General features: G+C 33.7%; 2 pseudogenes; one reads left to right on the top strand and one right to left on the bottom strand.

The window, feature by feature from the left end:
- Nucleotides 1-483: 483 nt before the first annotated feature.
- Nucleotides 484-25,257, bottom strand: LOC149142878 (glycosyl hydrolase 5 family protein pseudogene; annotated as a pseudogene).
- On the top strand, nucleotides 7,786-14,307 carry LOC149142879 (protein IQ-DOMAIN 2-like; annotated as a pseudogene).
- Nucleotides 25,258-25,686: the final 429 nt, after the last annotated feature.

Here is a 25,686-nt window from a genome sequence, read left to right as displayed (position 1 = left end):
ATTAATACTAAAAATATTCTAAAATAAACATACTATTTATTTATTTATTTATTTATTTATATATATAACATTACACTTACAAGTATTAAATTTTTTATTTTTTTATAAGTATCCGGTTTCCATGAGAACCACTAAAGTTAAATTTAATTGACTTTTTATATAAACTTATGATAGTTTATCTTGCAAACCATAGCACCCTATCACCACACAAAAATTCACACTTCAAAGATTTTATAATCACATTTTTAATATTCTTGTGCTGAAAGTGAAGGATCAAAATGAATATAACGTCAAAATTAAATACAATTTTTTTCAAATTTGCCTTCACAAACTAAGATTGAAATTTACGGTTGTAGATTTCAGTTACTTGAAATTTACAATTAACTTTTCCAAATAGATTCAAAGTGAACATACAAAAACGAAAAACAAGATAAAACCATAAGCTAAAATTAAGAAAACAGTGACGTAGATCTCTTTAATAAATCAAATTTGGGATGGCTTCTGCAAGGAGCGGAGCTTGGAAAGAAATGCGGGATCCCTGAGATCGTCCCAGCGTGCATTAAAGATCCTGTAAGTCTCTTCGAAGTCTCTGTCATTCCCATTACGAATATAGTAACTCCCCTGCAGAGTCCGGAGCGCCCAGTCGTAATCCCCGGCGGCAAGAAAGGCAAGGAAGCAGTTAATGAATTTGTTATCGCCCACATTCGTTCCTCGCTCATCAATTCCAAACTCGCTGATGAACCGCGGCGCCGGAGGAGATAAGGTTTTGGTAACAAATGCAGTATGGTCCTTTACCCAGGCCGTCACAGTTTGGCAGAGCTTGTCGGTCGGCGTATGCTCCCAGGGCTTCCCGTCTGTGAATGAATACCAGTGCATCTCATACACGATTTTGTGGGTAAACGGCAGACTCACCGGCTTCGACGCCAAGAACTTAAGATCGGCGTCGTAATTGAGCCCCGACATAATAACCAGCACGTCGGGATTGGCATTGTGGACGGCCTGGGCTCCCCGCTGCATGTAATTTGTACCAGTCCGCCGGATGGGTTGTAGAGCACCTCACGGTGCAAAGATTGCTCAAAACTGTTTATTTTCTAGCAAATTGCCATTTTTGGAACCCAAACTTTTCTAGCAAATTGCCATTTTTGGAACCCAAACTTTAATTGACCATATCTTGAGTTTACTCAAAGAAATTTGGGAAAATGAAAATGAGAGTTCGTTGATAAGGATATCAAAGTGATTGCATGACTATATTTGATCATTAAACATTCCAAAAAAAAATAGCCGAAGTAACATCTTTGAATTTGCAACAAAAAGTAGTTTTCTAAATTTGTTTTAGAAAATTTCCATTGCTCTAAATCATCTTGCTATTGCAAATTCCTTTTAGTTTATCCATTTTTCCAAAGAAAATCTCCAAAGAGAAGCAATGAGAATCAGAGAAAAAGTTTAGAAACCTTGGCGAATCTTACTAGTCCCTAATATGAAAATTGTAGAATTTGTGGTGATATTTTTATAGAAATATTTAGATTTCTAATGATTTTATAGTAGTCAATATAATATTTTTGGGATTTTAAAGGTAAAATAATGGTGTACTATAAAATTTGGGTGAATCATTCTAAAAAAAGGAAATTGGTGAATATTTTCTTTTAAAAAAGCATGGAGAAATAGCCCACCTGCGAATATTAGCCCTTAAAATTTTCCGTGATGAGAATCTATAATTTTATTCTATTAAATTATCAAATGGGATTGGAATTCATTAATTTGTTTGTCCCAATTTTAGAAAGCTGAGTTTTTCTCTTGAATTTTGATTGGTTTTTATTTTTATGTTCGTTATTTCATATAAGATTAGCTAGAGAGAAAGAACCTGAGGAGTTTGGCATCAATGGAATTGCACCAATAAAAATAAAAAGATGAACTTTTCAGCTTTAAGATCATGGATCTAAACTGCTTTCAACAACTCTCCTTTTTTATTTTTCTTTTTGTAAATTATAAATAACAATTTGGAGAAGGTAGAATGGGTTCCAATTCTTTGCAAAAGAGGGTTTTTTGCACTATTGTAGAGCACTGAATTTTGTAGAAGATTCGTTATATTTGGGCCAGATCTTACGAGGTATGTTTTTCGTGCAAAACATTTCATGTTGTCATGATTTTTTTGAGAATTCATGTACTCAAAAGCTATGATTAAATCCACAAATTTTGTACATTAATGTCAATATTAAATCCTGATTGATGGCCTTTTTTTCAATTCAATTTTGATTGAATTATTGATCGAGATAAGTATTAGTGTTAGAGAATGCATAGGGAATTTATTAATTCAATTTATCCTTAACCTTAATAATTGTTTGTGAACTTTATTTATCTTCTTTTGTTTATTTATTAGATATTTTTCGTCAAACAATTATCAAGTGAAAAGATAATAAAGACAATGAACACAAAAATTAGGCTCTAAGCTAGGGAAAAACCCATGTAAGGGGAACTCAGAAAATCTCTTCTCTTCTTATAGAATTTGCCTCAAATGAAAAAACCAAGACCCAAAAATCAAAACGAAAGCCTCCTCCAGCACCATGTCAACCCTCCAAGAATCCCTTCTAGTTAGGTCAAATTAAAAACCAAGTCAACAAAAGTAAGACCCTTCCAAAACTACACCAAACTTAGAATTTCGGCCACCAACTTCAATATTTTGGACTTGCAGTAGGTCCGCAACTTCGACCCCTGCAACAACTTCGAATATTTGCATGTGTGAGAGAAAAATAGGGCAAACTTTGACCAAAAACTCGATTTCCCTTCCCTCTTGCTTCAACGTATTCTCTCCTTTCCTTTCTTCATAGAAAAATTTGAGGCGAATGTTAACCCATGGGTGAAATTTAAGGGATTCTATATTTTGAAAGGGAATTTTTTTTATATTACACCTCTTTTCTATAGTCAGTCCAAAAACTATTTAAAAAATAAATAATTATTATATTTTAGCCGTGAAAACTATAAGCTCGTTGAACATTCCAAGCCATGATTAGCCTATTCACAGCTCGGATTTTCTTCCAATCACCCCTAATTTCCTGGAATGGCACTGGTTAGGAGCTCTTTCACCCTCTACCATTCTTGGAAATCAAGGCTAGGGTTGAATTCACCATGGATTTAAGGGGTTTGTAATTTGATTATCCTATATAAATTTGTATGTAGAATCCTCTTCATTGTTGAGTTCCCAATAAATAGGGGTCTCACTAGGCAATGAACAAATTGTATCAGAGAGGGTTTTAGAAGGATGAGATCATCCATCTGTTGCAGTTGCAGTTTTGGCATCCTCATTGTTTTACCCCTATGTCAAGTGCCTGTTTCGGAAGTTGTGCTCATATTGCTTTGAAGACTATGTTTTATGCATTGATTTTGTTTCGAGATTAGTCCTCCTGTGACTTGTTTCCTGATTGTTGTGCTCTACAGAATCTGTGTGAAATATCCACATGGTTTTAATGGGCAATGAATAAGGTGATCGCTGCAGGAATTGATTTTAATTTAGAGAAGCACAATACTCTATTCAGAACACCCTACACTACAACAAAACCAACAATTTGTGCCAAATTTAGTGCTAGATTTTAGTGATTTTTTTTACAATTGGGATGAGCAAATTGGCACTAAATATGACTCTTTTGTATAATTTTTAAAGCGTCCTTTTTGGCTCTTGATTTTGCATCATTTTTCACGCCATATTTTGCATCCTTTTTTACACTAGATTATGTATCATTGTTTGTGTCAAATTTTGAACCAAGATTTGCATCTGATTTTATGACAGGTTTTGCTTCTACTTTTGTGCCATTTTTTGCATCTATTTTTCATCGTTTTTGCTTCCTATTTTGTGTCATTCTTTGCTTCCATTTTTGCGCCATCTTTTGCATCCAATTTAGCATCTTTTTTGGCATCCATTTTGTGCCAAGTTTTGCATCTAGTCTTACGCCAGGTTTTTCATCTAGTCTTACACTAGTTTTTGCTTCTAATTTTGTACCTAATTTTGCACCAGCTTTAGTGCCTATCTTTGCACCATGTGTTGAATTTGATTTACTACCAAATTTTGCAAGCATTTTTGTGCCCATTTTTGCATCTCTTTTTGGACCATTTTTTACATCCACTTTTACGTTTGATTTGTCTCCCTTTTTCACATCCCATTTTGCACCATATTTTGCATCATTTGCTGCATCCAATTTTGCATTGTTTTTAACACCATTTCTTGCATCCAATTTTATATCATTTTGAGCATCCAAATTTGCATCTATATTTTCATCCTATGTTAAGCCATGTGTTGTGTCCAACTTTGCATCCCATTTTGTGTCTACTATTACATTCAATTTTGAGCCATTTTTTACGTCCACTTTTTCATTTGTTTTTGCACCAAGTTTTGCATCACTTTTTGCATCCAATTTTGAGCTAGTTTTATGCCCATTTTTGCACTATTTTTTGTGTCTACTTATGTGTCCAATGTTCCACCATTATTTACGTCCACTTTTTCATCCAATTTTGCATCCTTTTTGGTGTCTAATTTTACATCATTTTCGCCATCCAAATTTGCATCATTTTTTGCCTCATTTTGTGGCCACATTTAAATATCATTTAGTGTCTAAGTTTGATTCTGAATTTTCATTTGATTATGCATCATTTTTAGCATCCAATATGGCATCTTTAGTTTCACCATTTTTTAGCCCCATTGTGCATCTTGTTTTATGTATTTTCTTACATCTATTTTGTTTTGGCACCCAAGTTTGCATCTCAAATTTACAACAATGATTTATGATGATGGACCTTTCATGACCCTCATTATTGATGCATATATATGAGGCGTTCATTAATCGTCACCATTTCATATATTAAAAAAAATGACTTTTGATGATGGTCATTTAATGACCCTCACTATTGATACATATATATGGATGGATAGTGATCATCACCATTCCCCATGAATATTAGGGCACAATGGAATCGAACCACCAACCACCTACTTGTAAAGCAGGTGCTCTTCCATTGAGCTAGCACCCTTCAAAGAATTAGACTTTGAAACTTTATAAATTCTAAATTCTAAAACTTTAATTAAATTATAAAATAATAAAATCACAAGGGAAACTATAGATACTAAACAACAATTATAAATTTATATGCAATGCAAATTCCAATAGAATCCAATTAAAGTATTTATGTTAGCACACCATACTCCATGAATATAGCACTAGGATCTCATAAATTTTCAATAGAAAACTTATTATCTATGTAAATCAGTTGATGTACCAACTGAATGCAATATGAGAGTTGCAACCAACATCTTAATCGCCCTTCCCAACCTCCCTCCTTCCCACGTCCCCCCCAACTATTGTAGTCATAATTAAGCTTCTAATATAAGTTCACATTATTATTCTTCTTCAACTTCCTCCAACCATTTCACAAAAGGATCTAGTGACTTCACAAAGGTTTTCCTGAAATGCCCAAAATCACATCAGATCTTATTTTCACCCTGACAAAACTCAAACTATAAGAACAATATTAGCTTTATGAAATCCCAAAAGTTTCTTAATCAAGCATTTTAATTATCATTTTAATAGAGTTTAAAACTCTCTAAATCATACAATTAGATTTTTCTAAACCTAAATTAATTGCATTTCCTCATAACAAAAAGGTAAAAAAAACAAAGAATAAAAAAATGTTAGGATATTAATACCCACCCTTTGGGTTACTACCTTTGCAAAACCACAACATAATAGTATCTTCACCAAGAACTTCCTTTTCATAGAGATACCTCACAATTTCAGGAAACAATTTCATGAGTATAACATCCTCATAACATTGAATTTGAATCTTGTACATTATCTCCAACTGTAGTTTTGCAATTTTACATAAATTGTTAAGGTGTTGTGCCCATCTCTTAACCCGATAATTCAATAAAGTAGAGAATAATTTTAGTAATATATGTAAGCTTCATATATTTTCCATAAAAACCATGTACAAAACTTCTGATAATTGAACTGTTAAGACTCGAAATAAAATAACTAGAAAACTAATGAATTCCAAATGCCAACCAAAAAACAAAAGATGTTGTCATTTTACATGCAAAAGGAAAATATCCATGTCAGATGGATAACCATCATTAGAAATATTGCACACAAAAGTTGATAAGTACATTATGGTAACCCAGTGGGTTATCTCAATTGGTTTGAATTGACCATCTTTAAGGCAAAGAGGTCATGTGTTCTAGTCCTGCAAAGTCCCTCTTGGTTAGGAGTACAACATATACACCAGCAACATTTACCATGGTTTCCATTCACATGAATGTGAGGAATCCCCTCAAGGATTTCCCCAAGGAAATTTTCCATAGAAAAAAAAGAACATGCTCGATGGAAAGTCATGGATAAAAACATTGCATGCATAACTAATCCCCACATACTACATACAAACAATGCAATTGCAAGATAATAATTCCCTCAAACCAAAGGAGATATCTCTTGACATTAAATGCATGCTCTGACTGTTAAGTTTGATCCTTGTAGCACCTTTGATGGAAAATGGAATTAACATCCAATCTAGCACAAGCATGAACAAATTATTGACTTATGAATTCCAAGTGAGATAAAATGAAAACACATTAACAAAAGACTTTAAAAAATGTATCATATGTTAGAAAATCCAGTGTAACCATATTTATGGCCAAGAAAAGACACGCACACTCTTTACATTGAATGAAACCTTCATGGAAACACAGGTTGAAGGATTCAATACTGCATCTGTATACATTTTGTAATTAATTTCCAAAAAAAATATCTACTGAATTGATAGTTTGATAAAAATATTTATATATACATCAATAAAACAAAACAAACATGTGCAAGAAGCAAAAACATGATATCCAGAGCAAGAAACAAAGTATCCACAATTGCATTAGATTTTAACAAATGTTGTCTATGAAATTGAAACATTCTATTTTCTCATGCACATCAATGAAAGGATCAAAGTGTGTAACAAAACATGATTCTTAAAAGTAGAAAAATGCAAGTCGCAGGGATGACCCTTAAAACAGTTATCCATGGACCCATTTTCCCATTAGATTCTAATATTGACTAAAAGTTGTAAACATATTAAACACTTAACAAGAAGAAAATACTTTTCAAAATTCAGTAAAAATCCATAAAATTGTTAATGATATGATGAGGCATAACACATATGGTAAAAAAAAAGATAGTACATGGTCAGAAAAGATTAAATACTAACTTGATGCAATGCCAAATTTAAATTTTGTTGTTGGTTTTTGCCAAACCACTACAACATCCATAATAACATTCCATAAGATACACACTACTTCAATATTAGGTAACTTTGACTCTTTATGGTGTTGCTTTACTGTTTCAATGACTTCTAAAATATCAACATTCTCTACAATCAAAGTTGTTAATGCACTCTTCATGTCCTTCAATTTCACATCAAAAATTTTCTTTTCATTATATTTGACAAGAGCATCCAAACCCTCCTTACTGCCACACAAAAAGTAAAAAAGACATATTTTAGTAACAATCAACAACAAAAACATGTGACTTTAAGTAGACAGTTTGGTTCCAACAAAAAAGTCTTCCCACATGAAGTGTTCTGCAAAAGTTTCATTGGCATGTTTATATATTAAGAACAAATCAAGAAGATTATCTTCTATCTTCCCTCACTTCAACAATGTTATGAGATCATCAAGATTGTTTTCAACCAGATACTCCTTGAAAATATTTATGATGAATGAAAGCATAATCCCCTTGGAAACAAGGTTGTCTTTGAGAAATGGTTGAAAAACGGTTTCTGGTGAAAGCCCAGGTAATTTCTAAGAGACTGAGTGCAGTAAAAATTTCAAGTTTTTTCCTTCCATTGTCCTCAAAAAGCTCAGGGGACTGCAAAAACCCTTTCATAAAATTTTCAATAATCTTGATGAGGAAAGGTCTCGTGTGAAGTATCTTTTGTATATTCAAAACAGATGGAAATATATTCTTCTTTGCATGTTCACAATTCGAAACAACATAAGGATGTTGATCCCCTTCTTCAGGTTTTATGGTACCCGATTGTGTGCGACCTCCAATGAAGACCACCTATCAATGAACATCAACATTAATAGCTTATTATAATTTTACAAAAAATAAATTTATCGAACAACTAATAGCTAAATTGATGATCAATTATAGTCTAAGACCAAATCATGTAGATTTAGTGTGGGACATCTATATTTCAAATGTAAGCATATAATTCAAGATTGAGGTAAAAATGTCTCAACCTGCCTCTTTTGAGAAAGGAGGGCCAAGGAAGAGGGAAAGCATGAAATGCCACAAATTAAAGCCCAAGGAAGAGGGAAAGCATGACATGCCACAAATCAAAGCCTCTACTTGTCATCAACCAACCCAAAACCGTTCCCATCAAACCTATGTTGTAAATGCTCTAGACCCTAGTTTAAGGGCCACATTTCCAACACTCTAAAACTTTTTATGGAAACAACCTACACCAATTCAACTCTAAATATGAACATGCAGAGGAAACTCATACTCTTCTTGGAAGAACAAAATAATGACTCCAAGGCACAAAACCTATTCCTTCCATCATTAGAAACAATAGAACCCTTGGTTTCCCTTGCTTCAATCATTGGTTTGGGTAAAGTTGATACCTTCAAGTTTCATGCACATAAGAGCAGAAGCACAATGTAGCATTAAAATTTTAAAAAAGACGTAAACAAAATATTATGTTTAGCATTTTGGAAAGCAATAACACACCTACAGCTTCTTAAAAGAATAGGGAAAAATAAACATGCTTAACAATGATTCCATCCTTAAAATAAAAGGTAATAGAGTTAATCATTATTCACTCTACCCTACAAGACCATAGGAAAATATCAACACAACATTTATCATTATAATTGGAGTAGAAGAGAACTAGAGTGCATGCAAATATGAGGATGTACCTTGCCCTTTCAAGGTTTTTGAATTCTACCAAAGTAGAGTTGTTTCTTTTCTTTTCTTCCTAGAGTTCAATTTCTAGGTCCCTACATTACCTCTCAAGAACATGTTCCTAGCTTTGAATTATTAATACCAACCTCTTACATGCAACAAATTTCACTACTTCAACTCTTTCAAAGTTGTTTCATATTCCCAAAACGTAAATGTCTTTTGTCCAAATTACATCACAAAAAATAGATAAGTTTGCCAACACACACACAAGAAGCTCATAACAATTACAATTACAACAAAATCTATTATTCCCATTCTCTTGAAATCTGATAAGTTAGAACTATTTAAATCACCTCCATGTTGCATGAGTAATAAAGCTAAGTTGCATGGAAACATATACCCATGAAGATACCGATACACCATATTTCTTAAAACTCAAGATTTGGATAAAGGAAAACTTTACACACAACAAACAGATACAAAAAAAAAATTAAAAAATAAATAAATTAAGTTAAGATATGGATACATAAAAATGGTATTAGAAACATGTGTCCACACTTATTAAAAACATAGAAAATTCACATTTTCAAATGTGTTTCGCTACAAATATCTATTACAAAATTTAGAAATGTTGATTGATATGAAAGGCTCGGATTTATCTGTTTTAGGATGAGGGAAGGGTTGTTTTATAAGGAAAAATTAGGATTTTAGGTCCCCATACTTGGCCTTTTTTAAATTTTATTTTATATTTTATGTTATATTTTGAAAAAAGTTTTTAAGGATCTGACGACTGGACACTTTTGGCTATCCTGAGTGGATCTCCAACACTTCCAAGCTTGAAACATATCTTGAGTGGATTTGAACATGCAGAAACACAAATCCCATAACTATGGTCAAAAGCTTATCAAATTCTAAGGATTAAATAAGCAAAATATATCCTTCCTCATATTTTTTGTTAATGGTCATTATGTTAAAACTTTGAAGGCATTTCCTCCTCAATAGGTTCTGCATATTCTTACAGTTGTCTTGAAAAACACTACAAAATACCTTGGTTTTGTAAAGAGATTAAATTCATCTTTGAGATTAAAAGGGTGATTGAATAGGAAATTTGTTCAAACATTTAATACGTAATCCAAGTCACAACTATCTGATTGTTTTCACAACGTTTGAGGCTGGGATGATGGAAAAAATGGAATTTAACGACTCCTAAAAACCCATGCACAATATGTAAAATCTTAGATGACCCCAAAAACAAGAATAAGATCAAAACCCAAAAGGACCAGCCCTTTGAAATGTTGCATTTCCTGGTTTTTTGACATGTAGGCTTTTCTTGTTGTAATGTTGTCGCTAAAAAGAGAATAATTAAATCACCAGAACCCCAAATTGAATCCCATCATACAAAACCAATGTTTTGGGATGCAACTTATATAGAAAATTTAGATTCAGTGTAATACAAAAAAAATAGGAAAAATGTTCATATTGTCCAATCGTCAATGTTGATTGTCAAAACTAAAGATACATGCTTGGAATATTCCTAGATCTACCCAGAACATCTCTGAAATATGCCAAGAACATCCCCAAAATCTATCCAAAACATCCCTGTAATTTGTCTCGAACATCATGGAGATGGCCAGCAAGTCCCTGATAAAGTCCCTAGTTGTTCAAGGACATTTCCTAGGATTCTCCATGTCCCCAAAGTGTTGAAACATCAGGTATGGGATTTTGTTTCAATGGGACAGGTCCCTACACATCCTAGTTGAAAATAATGTAACCACAATAATCTACAAACTGCATTCTTACATAAAACTCAAAAGGAGTAACATCCCTATTTTGTAGCACGACATCACCAATTTGTGGAAAGAAAAAGATCAATCAACCTTATGCAATTCCAAATACTTCTTCCCAATCAGATCCTCCAACCACCTTTAGAAAAAAAAATAACTTTCGCAGTGAAGGGGAGTGAAAAGAGAGCATTGAATTCAACAATAACCTATTCCTATTGAAGGGGAGAGAAAAGATAGCATTGAAATCAACAATAACCCATTCCCATAAGACTAATTCAGTCAGGGTTTAGAATTTTTGGATGATATAAATTCTTTGAGAAACACATCTCGCGGAGCCACATTGGAAATCTATATTTTATCCAAAAATGGCAATCTTTCCCAAATCAAATGGTTTTAGTGTACGATCCCATTATGTGGCACAACCTTGATATTTCAGCAAGTATTAGAAACTAATCAAGTTTACAACATTCTAGATACCTTCTCCCAAACTGTCAAACCATCCTACAATCCCCTAGAGTGACCCCTTTCCTAATGAAGGTGATAAAAAAAAGTGTATTGAACTCAATAATAACCCAAATATAGAAGATTCTAGTAGGATCACAATTGAGATTTTGCTTTTTTGGTTGGAAGTTCTTAAAAACACACCCCCAAGGAGCTGCACTGTATATTTCCATATCCCAAGGAGTTGCACTGTATATTTCCTTTAGCTTAAGGGAAAAAAATCTAATCCAAAAGCTGCAATATCACCCAAACCAAATGGAGAAACATTCCCATATATGGCACAATATTATCGTTTCCACAAAAAATAAAGCCTAGTCAATCTTATGCCATTCCAAATAATCATCCTTGATGTTAACATGGTTTGGTTTGATGGTAATGTGGGCATATTTCATATCCTTTACTGAGGTTCAAATCCTTTAGAGAGATGTTCACTAAAATGGGAATAGATTCTGAGACACAACTAAATTAGCTAAAGAGATCTTCCTCAAATATTATAAGCAAGCTACACTATATTGTAATATTCTCAAGTGGACTATTTCAAGTGAATGTACAAGTCTTAGGTGACTTTGGTGAAATAGATACCTTGCCCTTGGCGACTTCACCAAAATGGATACCAAGGCATACAAATTTTTAGCTAAATAGATTTAAAAAATTAATGTGTAAATGTTATACTTGATCCTAATAGCACACTAAACATTCTTGATGAGAAACAGGTTGAGCATTTGGGCTTTTTGAACACTTCTTCATCAACATTAAGTGTGAAGGGCCAATGCACAAGGTGGAACCCTACCATGGTAGACTCACAAATGTTGGAGTAGATTTTGTTTTAGGTATCAAACTATAAATGGATTATTTCCATATGGACCTACTCCACCAACCACAATGATAAATTGATCTAAAAACCAAGATGATCATGAAGTCACTCTCAAAGGGCTCGACAAACTCAAAACGCGTCCAAACCTTTGAAGAAGGGCCACATTGGTTCCACAACTTACTTGTACTATATGAAGGCAACTCCTTGTCAACAAACTTATACTTTAGGGCTCTCCAACTTATAACACAATCTATCAGGATATGTGTGCAAAACATCCAACAGACAAGGGCATGGAACCATACAACCAAAAAGGTAAGGATGTCTAACTAAAAATTAAAACCCAACCTCAAAGACAGTACTCATACATCATCACAGATGTCAGATCCATTGCAATTACCCAAGCAGCTAGTAATAAGTCCAATATAAAATCATATTAAACAAAAAGAACAAATCATGACCTCAAAAAAGCTACGACTGTATCTTGAGAAGTCAATATTTGATGATTCAATACTCTTGGAAACAAGTTCTTGCAAAAAATAAATTCCTTTTAGTTGGGGCTACAATTTTCTTAGTTTTAGTTTCATTGATCATGATAATAATGTGTACCATTTCCAATTAACAAATATTTTTTTATTTGATTACAATGTGCAACTAACTTCCCCATTTGTTGAAGGTGAGACATAAAGCATTACAAATATGTAAAGTTTCATTTAAACAACATGATGTTGTGCAGGTGACTTGTAGAAGGATCAGAATTCTGCCTTTCACCAATAGAATTATCCAAGGACAAAGACAAGCAGAGAATTTCTTAAACATATACCTTAACATCTATACTCTGAGGTGTCAGTTATTAGAACTATATTTTCTTATAAATTCTTCTATGTTTTATTGAATAGAGGTTGTTTTTACCTTTGATGTACTTTTTCCAATGTTGGGTGATTATATTATAGCATATTTATAGACTCTCAAATTATGTTTACGTGGGAATGGCCATTCTTGGCTGGAGAAATAGATTTAATGTCAAAGACTTTATACAATGAGTATGAAATTTTGTAGTTTATGGTGATCTATACCTGCTTTATTGTATGTTATGGCAAACAAGTTATGTTGCAGCTTTAGTATTTCATATATTCTTTCTTTCTATTATTGAAAGCATTAATTGTTTCAGTCCAACAAAAGAAGCAAGTTTTGTGTATCTGTAGTTATTTTCTTAAGGAAATTCAGTTGGTTTCAATGAAAATAATGCATGTTTCTTTATTGTCACTTTGTTGTCCATCATTTGCACTTGCCAAAGACTAAAATCTTGTTGTTTCTGAATAGTTTGAAGTTGATCATCAACAAGATTGGGACAATAACATGCTAACCAAGGAAGAAATTGAGGCTAGACGGAAAATAAAAATAGAGGTTGTTATTAAGCGAGAGAGGGAATTGGCCTATGCATTTTCTCATCATGTATGTGCTTAACTGTTGCTTGAAACTGCTAATATGCCAAATTCAACAATGTTTGACACATTTTGGTAAATCTTGCATGTTTACAACTATGGAAGAATCCTCCAAAATCAGTCCAAACCAAGTTGATGGAGATTGATCCCGAGAAGCCTCACTGGGGATGGAGCTAGTTAGATCACTAGATGGAAACCAGACCATGGGACAACCACGGGATGACCATGAAGGAAAATTCTAACATGAATCTTCAAACTATAGGTGATATTGGACAAAAAAATTCACATATAGAGTTAAAGCAGCATAATGCAGAATTGGCCAACATTGGTCGCATAATATCTAATCCATTTACTCCCCTTTCAAAATCCTCCATACCGAACAAGATGTCATTGATGAGCACAAAAAAAAGAGTGATGACAATGTTTTGAGGTCAGAAAAACCAAGATACAACTCTCATAACGATGTAGTAGGTACATCTTCTATGAGAGATGATGATAGCCTTATGAGCTCTCCTATAATTCCCAACTACATGGCATCTACAAAGTTTGCCAAAGCAAAGGTCAAATCACTAAGTACTCCAAAATAAAGGCCTGGGACTCCTAACACAAAGCCTATTTCATATAGAAGGAAAAGGTTATCTTTTCCTTTGTCATAGGCCAATTCAGGCCCATACAATTCCACTAAAGGCTCCATGCTTCCTCATACAAGTCTCAATTTGAAAGGGATTTCAGGACCATCAAAATAAAATAAGTTCATCAGTTCTTTGAAATATCTTAGTATTGAATCAGATAATTCCTCTTTGACATGGGGTCAATGAAAACCTTTCAGATAAGTATTTATATAGGTACATGTCACAACTACTATAATCTAGATTGACGTAGCTGGCATGGTAAAGGAGATATATTTTTTTTAGATTTACAAAAGGTTTCTCTGGTGGGATGAGCTTGGAAGTTGGGAGTAGTAGCCTCTTATGGATTCCAGTGATGTCTATTTATATTTGATATTTTAGCTAAAGTGATCTGCTTGCAATAAGAGATTTATAGACACCTGGGAAAATCTCATTTCATTGAGACTGCATGTTGGGGAATTGTCAAGGTTTGGGATGGCTGGAAATCTATAGAAGGATATCTTACCAGCTTCCAAGTATGTTATAAAAGGTTTTGCAAGGGTTCAGAGTGGATTCACAAAGAGATGCAATTAACGTTGTTAGTAATTTGTACTTAGAAGAGTGTATTAAGGATTGTTACAAATTCAGGAGAAATAGTTAATTTAAAGGGATTCAATCATTGCATGAGATGAGATGCCAAAATTGTCAAGCCATTTCGTCTTGTCATTGGCTAAAATCTGTCAAGAGATTTAACTTTGTGTTGGATTTTAACATCAACGATAAATCACATTGTGCACCTTTTGAAACTTCCTTTACTGTCAGAATGAAAATACACTTGTACGATTGTTACACAATTGTTATGGAAGTTGGACCTTTCATAGTAGGTTATAATTTTTTCTTACCTTTGAGTAGATCTTTTTTATTAGCTTCGAAGTGATATTAATAATTTTTTCTATGATTATATACATTTCAAAATGCAATCCATTCATTATTCATGGGATTTGATCTAGGGGGGAATGGGCTTTTGGCTTATTGCATTAACATTTATTTCCGTATCTGGATTTTTGACTTCTTTGAAAATTTTAAATAGAGAACTACAAGAATTGTACATGTATTGTCATATGATATGATACAAAATATGAAATGCAAAAATGAACTGATTTTCACTCTTGGTCTTGAGCAATGTTTTTTGAGGAGTGTGGAACTCATGGTTTTCTTAAACTATATATTTTGATATCATCTAGAAATGTTTTCCTAATGGGAAGTGTTCTGCTACTTATAGCACGTTGCCTACTAAAAGATATCAAATTTGGTACTTTCTAACTTTAAGTTTTTAGGGGACAGCAACACATTTTGTCAGGTGGAAAATTGAACCAAATCAGCTACTACCTATGAGAGATGTATATTTCCACCCACTGGTCATTAGGTAACGTTGCCAAATCATAATCTTGTTGAAGTAACTTTTTGGGTTTTCAATAGAATGTCCATTTTTCTAATGTATCCATGATATGCTTGCTGGAACAATATATGTTAGTTATTGTGCTATGTATGGAATGAAGATTAACCCCTGATAATATATGCATATCAAAAGGTTTCAAAGGAATCACATCAAAAGCTAACCTGAGATAGACAAATGCGTAATTTGTCTGGTCAAAATGTAATATGTGATTTCTAATTGGTAAGTATTGCTTAATAAAAACATTAAGAATTTAAAAATGATATATAATACCCTTAATGTTGGTTCTGTGTTTGAATTTATGTATACAAGTAGCTTCTTTACTAGAATTTATCTACACAGACTTGAAGTTGAATAATCATGTTTGCAATTGACTAGTTTTTTGAAAATATATGGACAAGTAACTCTCAGGGGTTTGGAATTACTTATTCCATCTTCTCATTTTTACAAATTCATGAAGTATCTCCCATGCAAGTAGATATGTTATATGATGCTCTTAAGGTAGAGCACAATTTCAGCTCTGTTTCAATTGATTTCTTTCTATTCACTGGAATGAAGTATCTCTTCCTAATAAAGAGTATATATCTCTACTTAATGAAGGAATAAAATAATTTATTTAACTCAAAACATCTTAATAAAATGGGTTCAACCTATGAATGCATTGCAGTTTTAGTTTTGAAGCCAAACGCATGAGGCTGAGGATGTATATGTTACGTATTGCAGCATGAAAATTCTTGACCAACTCAAGCTCTTAATGGAAGAATTGTATACAAGGAGAAATGAGCATAATTCCTTCCAGAGTTATGGAGGAAGAACATAGGCTTATATTTGAAATGTTTTTTTCCACATTTTGCACATTACTCCTACTTACAAGGAGGTCACCACCCTCCTACTCTAGGGTCAATTAGCCTAACTATGGAGATGTATGTTGAATAACCTCCCCAAAATAACCTAGATATGATGTATTCAATCTTGTTTTGTAGTCCAATAGTAGATGTAATAAAAGATATGCATTGTCTAATTGGTATATTTCTTTTACTCCTATCGTAAAAGGACTTCTATAACATAACTTTGTAGTTCAACATCATTCTCTATAATAGTAGAGACCCAAGGAACCTTCTATATTTTATATTATGTAGCTCCTAACAATCATTTCATAGTAGAGGTAACAGATTTTTCAATTTAATTTTTGATAAAAATAACCTAGGACTATGCATATAATTGTGTGGCTCATCAGATCAATTTAGTATCTCACTCTATCTTTTCCTTCGTTTATAAAAACTTATGAGTATTTGAATTCACGATAAGTCCCTGTTTTGGTTACTCTTGTCACTTTTCTTAAGTTTCCTAGAATTAAAATATGTAGATATTCATAAACCATGGGTTGGATGCATGATGTCTATTTTGAGCCATCCTTTTTAATTTACACTACAATGTAGGGCCATCAAATTCTCTCAAATCTTATAAGAGAACTTATTTTCAGTTCTTGCATATATTACCTAATTGGAGGACATGCTTCTATTATTTTGGAAATGTACCCTTGTATACTATCCCAAAGCTACTTGAATCCACCTTCTTTGTAGTCCAACATCATTCTCTATAATAGTAGAGACCCAAGGAACCTTTCGTATTTTATATTATGTAGCTCTTATTAAACCTTTCATAGTAGAGGTAACAAACTTAGTTTTCAATTTAATTTTTGATAACAATAACCTAGGACTATGAATGTAATTGTGTGGCTCATCAGATCAATTTAGTATCTCACTCTATCTTTTCCTTTGGTTATAAAAAATTATGGGTATGTGACTTCACGATAAGTCCCTATTTTGGTTACTCTTTTCACTTTGCTTTCTTGGAATTAAGATATGTACATGTTCATAAACTATGGGTTGGATGCGTGATGTCTATTTTGAGACATCCTTTTCAATTTACACTATAATGTAGGTCCATCAAATTCTCTCAAATCTGATAAGAGAACTTATTTTCAATTCTTGCATAGATTACCTAATTGGAGGACATGCTTTTGTTATTTTATAAATGTACCATTGTATATTGTCCTAAAGCCACTTGAACCCGCCTTCTCTTTAAAATTCCCCATTGATTGTTAAAGGTATTTGTAATCAAATTGAACTAGAGCTCCAGAAGCATACTCTAAAAGTGTGTATTAAACTGACAATACTCCAAAGCTAGGATTATTTCTATAGAAATACCACCAAAATCTTGTCTCAATGATTACAAGGGAAAGCATAACCATAAAAGCTCGTGCAGTTCAAATAATAGATATTGATTGTACTTGAAGATGTCGTTGTCGACATCACTGGAGGAAAAGTTAAAAAGTGTTTCTCACCACATAAATTAATATAATATGTTCTTGGAGTTGTTATGGATTGGTACGCACTAGAAAAATATGTTGTCTAAACGCAGCACATTCCTGAACCATCATTTAAGACTGCCTGTAATGAAACTCTCACTCTTGAGACAGTTGTGTTGGTAATTTGAAACCCCTACAGAGAATTCATCAGAATCTGGAGGATAAGACAAATATGCTCCAACTCCACCATCATCTAGTTGTTTCTACACTCCCCGATGTCAATGTCTTGCTCTCTTTTTCATCCTTGAATTGGATCTCTCAGATCCACAACAACAAAATTTGTAGATTGGCACGTGAAAAAAGGTCTCGTGTTGTTGTAAGCTTACAACCCAAAGTTCCCACACCATGCATACATAAGGAATTGGTCTTCTACTACACTCCATCTAACATGCCATGATGTAGAGCCCTCATGATAGCCATACAACCTCAAGTTCCTATTAGGTTTTAGCTTGATTCTTCTGAGAGTAATAAAGTTATCAATGTAATCGCTGCTCCAAACAACCCAAAGTTGAGCACCTAAACTTAACACTTCTATTCTAAACCAATTGCTTACATAACCAGCTCATAATGAGAGCCCAATTTTAATTCTAATTTTCTTGCCTAGTGACATAATATCATCCTAAATCTTAATATTTTTCCATTTTCATTAATTGTACAAACAAAAGTACATGTATAATAGTAACATACAAATATTACCAAACTCATCATAAATCGGGACTAATATGCACCTCAAGATTGCATATATTAAGTTTGATATATGCATCCTATAGCTTGTGCATGTAAGATTAAGATTTAGATGGGTTAGGCTAGTCCCTATTCAATGCACTACTACACAAAGAGTTGATGAACCACCCCCACGTTCACCTAGGTAGCAGAATGCACTATGCTTCCCTCAGTGCAAAAGTATAGAAGCAAAACTCAAGCATACAAATATTTTTTCTAGGCAGTGATCAAATTTCCATCATACTTAAGCCTATTTCATATTCTCTCCAATGATGAGAAAATAACTATGAGATTATATGCTGAGAGTAACAATCAATTATGGAGGATTCAGGCTTAGCATTACTCTTAAATTCAGGGTATTGTTGGCCCATATCTAAAGTTTTAGGCAAGCATTTCAAAGACTATTAGAGGTTGCAACATATAATCTTAGTTTGGATCAATAAAGGAAGTGTAGAGGATGGGTATATGCCTCCAAAGAAGCAAATTGCATCCACTACAACTTTCATGTCAAGTAAACAACCCAAGTTTCCTCTTGGAAAATTTGAAGCTACAAGAGGAAGGATGAAACTAATTTATACCTTTGATGTGCTCATGTTTGAACCTTGGTTGAATCCTGCCATGAAAGAAAAAGAAATGGATTGAAAGCACAAAGTTTAGGGTATGCCACATATTCATATGTTAATGCTTCTTGTTGCGATATATAGCATCCATTTATATTTCTGGTGTAAGACTGTTGGGGAGTTTGCTATCAAACAACATCATCTCTGTGGTAAAAGGTGTGTTTTTAGGGATTGCTCCATCAAAATATAGCAACCAACAAGGACCCTAAGGTGCACACAGATGAATAATTAAGAAGATCATTGTCTATGAGTGTTGATATGGAGGTCTGGGACAGAATTATACAGGCATCAAACCTTTTTGTTTAGCAGATAAAGAACTAAAAAGGAAAATATGTGATTATATATACATGTGTGATAGTATTTGGAGCAAGGCCAACCTAACCCACAATTTTGTTGAAGTTGACCTATAATTGTTCGTGACGTTATTGAACAAGTAAATCGGGATTGGATTTTCAATAAAAAATATAAACGAATAGGAACATGACCAACTAGTGAAAGCGTAAAAATTGGTATGGTTTGAAGGGAAATATCCCTTTGAAAAGTCTTAAATGTGGCAATGAAAACTGAGCAACTCATTCTAGAACCCCTTTGGGCATCCATCTTAGGAATTGTTGTAGGATGCAATACTTCAGAATAATTTTTGTAGCACTAATGTGAACACTAGTATGGTGACATGGGGTTGGAGTTGACCTATCAAAGACAATTAATCTACTTTGAGATTTCTTACTGCCTTTTCTGAAGGAAGGGACAACCCTTTAAGTGTCCATTTTGGAGCTTCTCTCAGGTGATGCCTTGGATTCTTTAGAGTACATTGCCCACTTTAGAGGATAGGATTTGATGTTTGTTTTTAACTGACAAGCCTTTAGAGGCTGGATGGTGCATTAAAACCCCTTGTTCCGAACTGGGCAACACTTTCCTCTCCACCCCTTCAATCACTTATGGGGGTTTAAACTAGAGGCACTTCGGAACACTCCACTAGCTCGATTCTACCAAGGAAAACCATGCCAATGCAACGAGCGATTGTAATCTTGATCAATCAAGATGGATGAAAAGAGACATTCACAAAATAGTGGAACAATGGAGTGATTTATAATTAGACACCTTTCAAAATTGGAAATGGATCCAAGATCAAAATTGGATTAGACTCCATCATGGGGATGGCAAGAAATCATTCATTATCCTTTCATTTGCTGCAAATCCTTCATAGAAATGACATTATCTGCTTGCAACAGATACATCTAACAGGGACTCAAAACATTGATCAGAAGAGATTGAGAAAGGTCAAAGATCTTGGCATACCAAAGACATATCTTGAGGAAAGGGGGCCATACGTAGCACAGCTTCGATCTGCTTGCATCACTCTTGGTAATAAGCAGGACTATATGATATTGGGGGGGGTAAAATTAAAAGAAAAATCTGATGGTATAGGACATCTAATTTAAGTTTCCAAGGCTCGGGAGGATCAATGACTGTAATAAGAGTCTATAGGATATATGGAGATGGAATCCCCCGAACAAATTAAAATGTTTTTTCTAGCTGGAAACACATGATCATATATTGACATGGAATAACTTACAAAAGTGTGGGTTCGTTGGTCTTGGAATATGCCCCTGATGCATGGGGGGGTGGGGAAGGTACAGATCATTTGTTGATCAAATGCTCATATTTGAGGTTGATTTAGGATGGGGTTATGGAGGAAATGAAGCTTCCTTTCATTGGCACTAATCAACCCTTGTTCGGATGTCTTCTGTCATGGTTCACTTACACAGGTAGTATAAGTCCCTCCCATTATATATCATATGGATTATATGACGAAGTAGAAACGCTAGCATTTTTTATAAGAAAACTGTGATTATTAGAGAAGAAATTATCAAGATAGTTGTTTTTTCAATGAGATTGGGCCAGTGATCAACTCTAACGGAAACAACGAATGCAAATTCATTAATATTTGGAAAGAATATACAGTTGGGTATTTTTATGGAGCCAACAATAAAAGGATATGCAGACGTGGTGCAGTCATATTTACTAGCCTGGTAATTTATTCTACTTTTGTTGGGAGGGCAGAATGGGATAAAACAACAAAGCAGAGATTACAACATTATGGGGAATCCTTATCGTGGCAAAATGGCTAAGGTTAGACAAAATTTAGGTATATGGAGATGCAAAAGGAATCATTGACTGGGTAAACAAGCATACTAATTTCAATCCCCCCATACTTGCAAATTGGATGATGAGGATTCAGAACCTAGTAAGGACTTTTAGTCATATACATTTCATCATATATATAGAGAACAAAATTAGACAGTTGACCTCCTATCTAAAAGAGGTATTTCAAAGGAAACACGTAAAAGTTTTTTCTTAGCCTTCAAGCAGAGTATCATGGTAAACGCAAGCAACATCAACTACTCTTAGGATACATTTTAACACAAACCTGATTATTATGGAAGTTTTCTATCTTTAGAGAATGGAAGTGTTCATTTATGAAAATGTAATGGTTATAAGCTACAATTTTATGTTAAGAAATACACTTTTTTGTTGAACATGAAAATAGAAATATATGGTCATAAGAATGATAGGAGAAGTATGAATGGATAATATAATGAATGAAATATGAATTATGTATTATCCTTATATTTTAATACAAAGATAGTGTTTTTTTCTTTCTTGAAAAAAAGGTTGCGTTCAAAATAAATGAAACAGTAAAAAAACACATATTAAAAGACAATCGATGGAGACCTTGAAAATCATTCCAACTATGTTACTCCCTATCCACGTTCAGCAAAAGTGCCTCCATCGCTCCTCTCATAAAGCACACCTTTGTTTTCAGCCTCCATCACCCTAAATCCTATCATTTGTTGTCAGTCATCATTGCTCCATTATCTGAAGAACCCACAATATCATAAAGACAGACTCCTAATCCTTTACCTTTACCTTTTTTACTAGCGCCTCGTATTGAAATTTTTAAGACAAAAGATCTATTTTATCTTAAAAAATTGTCTTAAAATCCCTCTCCGTGTAGTAGTGTGGAATGCAACATCAAACAAGTTGTCTCTATTCGTATCAACAGAGATTGAAGGGACAGAAGAGGAATTGATGTCCAGGAAATATTGTCAGGAAAAGTTGTCACATTCTTCAGAGTCGGCTACCCCCACAAAACGAAGAGCCCAACAAATCATTGTCTTTATATAAGATAACGTGAATGGTAAGTGAAATAGAAACATCGGTATATGCATGGGACTGGTAGTAATCTACAAACTGAAGACTTAGGGTGCACTCTCAGAGTCAATTTTGCAGTTGTTAGATAATATTGTCTTAAATTGATATGTTTTTGTCTTAATTTTTAATTGTATTAAATGGGCTTCGTCTTAAGTGGTCATTGTCTTAAATATAAAGTTTTGTCTTAAAATATTTTTGTGTCAAACTATTTTTGACTTAAATATAAAGTTTTGTCTTGAAATAATTTTGTCTTTAAATGTTTTTGTCTTAAATATAAAATTGTCTTAAAATTTTTTTGTCTCAAATTGTTTTTTGTCTTAAATATAAAGTTGTCTTTAAATATTTTTTCTTAAACTATTTTTTGTCTTAAATATAAATTTTGTCTTAAAATATTTTTGTCTCAAACTGTTTTTGTCTTAGATTTAAAGTTTTGTCTATTTGACTTAAATATAAAGTTTCGTCTTAAAATATATTTGTCTCAAAGTATTTTTGTCTTAATTTTTATATTTAAGAAAATCTAATTGATATTAATTTTTAATGTAAAATAACAGAAATAAAAGTGATTTTTTTAGACAAAAGATTGTTTTTGTCTTAAAAAAAGTCTTAAAAATTCCCTAGTGATTCAATCTCTTGCCTCTCGGTTCATTGCACATACTCATTCCTGTGACCATTGTCGTGGCCTTGAAAGTGGTGGCCATAGCAGACAACCCCTGGATCCACACTCCTGCATCAAAATCCGCACCTTCAGAAAATCCATTCCGATCGTCGTAGTCGCAACAACAATGGGGTCTATTGATGTGGTTATCAAGTATCACCATCAACACCGCCTCTCCTAGCCCCGCGGCGACTTGATTATAGGCATCCATAAGCGTCAACCCTGTGACCACTCGCTTGTAGGAGTCCATAAGCGTTAGGTCTAGAAACTCCAGGTTGTTAATAGACATTGTGATCACTGCATCGCTTAGATTCATTGAATTCAGAGAAGCTCAAACTATCAAGTTTTGATTCGTAGGGTTAGTGACCATGATCGTTGCCCACATGAGGCGTACAAAGTTGAATCCCTAGGATCTAATGGTCTCATTATGTATTTCAATTGATTCCTATTGAGCCCCTCTGTGACTATGGGCACCAAATGTGATAGGAATCCTTATCTCGATGGTTGATTCACCGAATATTCGGCAATCATACATACATCTATCCACTACAAGCTTAATGAAATCATCAAACAATCCACTTGATCATATACAAAAAATACGAAAGTTAATGTTGAATACTCGAAGAGTAAGATGGAACTACATGCATAACATTGTAGGAGTTGAGTAGTATTTGAGTACATTTCCTTTTGTCATATACAGATAGTTTTAATTACAAAGTACACCATTTATCTAAAGAAGTTGTTAGCATAGATGAAGGGGTATTATATGTGCATGAACATAGGGGTTTAATTGTTTTTGCATTGGAAATTCTAATTTTATTTTGAATATTTTTCTTGAAAGCTATATGATTGTAAGGATGAATATAATGCATTGATATAAGGTAGTTTTCATGTTGTGGGTGGTAGATAGTTATGCTTTTTTGAACTAGTGGAAATGTGTTTTTATTTCTCTTATGAAATATCAAATATAAGGATTTTCAAAAGCTCTAAGTCTTAATTCTACTTAACAACACATGCAATAATATAAGCCTCATGGTGTTCATTTCATCTATAGGCGCAAATGTGTAGTAGTCATATATAATCCTTTCTTTTGCAAATACCCTTTGTAAACATTATAGTTTAAATTCGTTTATTTTACTATAAAAATTGAACTTAGACTTAAAACAATAGTTCTGAGCTAATAAGAACTTTTCTTGTAGAGTAAATTTGTATTGCCTTCAAAACATGAGATTACATAGTGAGGTAGTATTTTTAAATTGGCCTATCACTAGGAAGACTAGACCATATCCAAAGGTGCACCCTTATAAGAGAGATTGAAGAAAAAAAGTTTTCAAAGAGTTTAAAATCAAACATGAATATACTAACGTTTGGCCTTTAGAGGCCATGATACCAAATGCAAGTATTAGAAAACTAGAAAACTAGAGACATAATAAAAAGGGGAATTAGGAGGTAGGATCTGAGTCTATAGCTACGACCTGGATTGGCTCCTAATTGCTACATAGAGAGAAAATAGTAGTGGGGGGAATGCCAATGTGCTTCTCTATTCGTTCCGAAAGAAGGTCATAATGAGAGGTTCATTTCCTTTTGATCTCATGCTAGCTCCACCTGAAGGGGGCCCGATATCAAACTCGAAAGCATGTAGTTGTTTCAACCAATTTTTGGTGGGTTTTAAAACTTCCTTGACTATCCCACTCATGGTACTAAGCAACACTCCATCAAACTCATGCTCGTTGATGGGTCATAGTGGTGTCATAATGGAGGAGATTGAGTCGAAAGATATAAGGAAATATGTCAGGAACAAAACAAGCAAGGGAAAAGGAGAGGTTGTGAGGAACAAGATAAGGCCATGTTGGAAAGATGCACCAAGATTCTAAGTCAACCTCTACCTTGAGAGGCATGAAGGAGGGAAACGTGAGAGACTTCCAACGAGCGATGATATCAAACGAAACAAAAAGCTAGCAAGAAGAGTGATTTTCCTTAATGGGAGGCAATCAAAGAACATGAAGGTGGAGAGGAAAATGTCAAAGCCATAAAAGAGAACCATACCTTATTAACAAATTTTGAGTGAAGCGAACAAAATTTAATCCAGATGAAGCAGAGTTGGACTTGTTTGACGAAGAGTACCATCAGTCATAATGGAGTTGCACAATAATTATGACAAGACGATGGCATGCAATGGTTTACAATTGACCAAGAATCTTTATTTAGACAATTTCAAGATACCAACTACTAGTAATAATAGAAAAAGCCATAACTATGGATTGGAACTTGCTAGTCGAGAAACTCTCCTTTCTATATCTAATCCATAGGAAATTAAAGGTAGTATTGAGATTTGGGTTTGGAAAAAATAGTGGCACCAAGAGGGAGAAATTCAACCTTGGCTTGTCATTTCTTGTGATGAAAAGTAGTGCCCAGGCCTTTGAGAGGCATTTGATAGACTACGTAGGAGATGCAAAAGACTATAGGTTGAGGTGATTTGCTAAGAAGTTGTATTGAGTTTCCATTATAGGGGTGGTAAATGTCATAAGAGGTAGGAGTGGGATAATTCCACAGAGGTAGGAGT

This window comes from Pinus tabuliformis, chromosome X, assembly GCF_031772625.1.
Source record: "Pinus tabuliformis cultivar Carrire ecotype Pingquan chromosome X, CPIR1, whole genome shotgun sequence".
Lineage (NCBI taxonomy): Eukaryota > Viridiplantae > Streptophyta > Pinopsida > Pinales > Pinaceae > Pinus > Pinus tabuliformis.
Note: the sequence above shows the minus strand (reverse complement) of the source record. Positions and strands in the feature narration are given on the sequence as shown.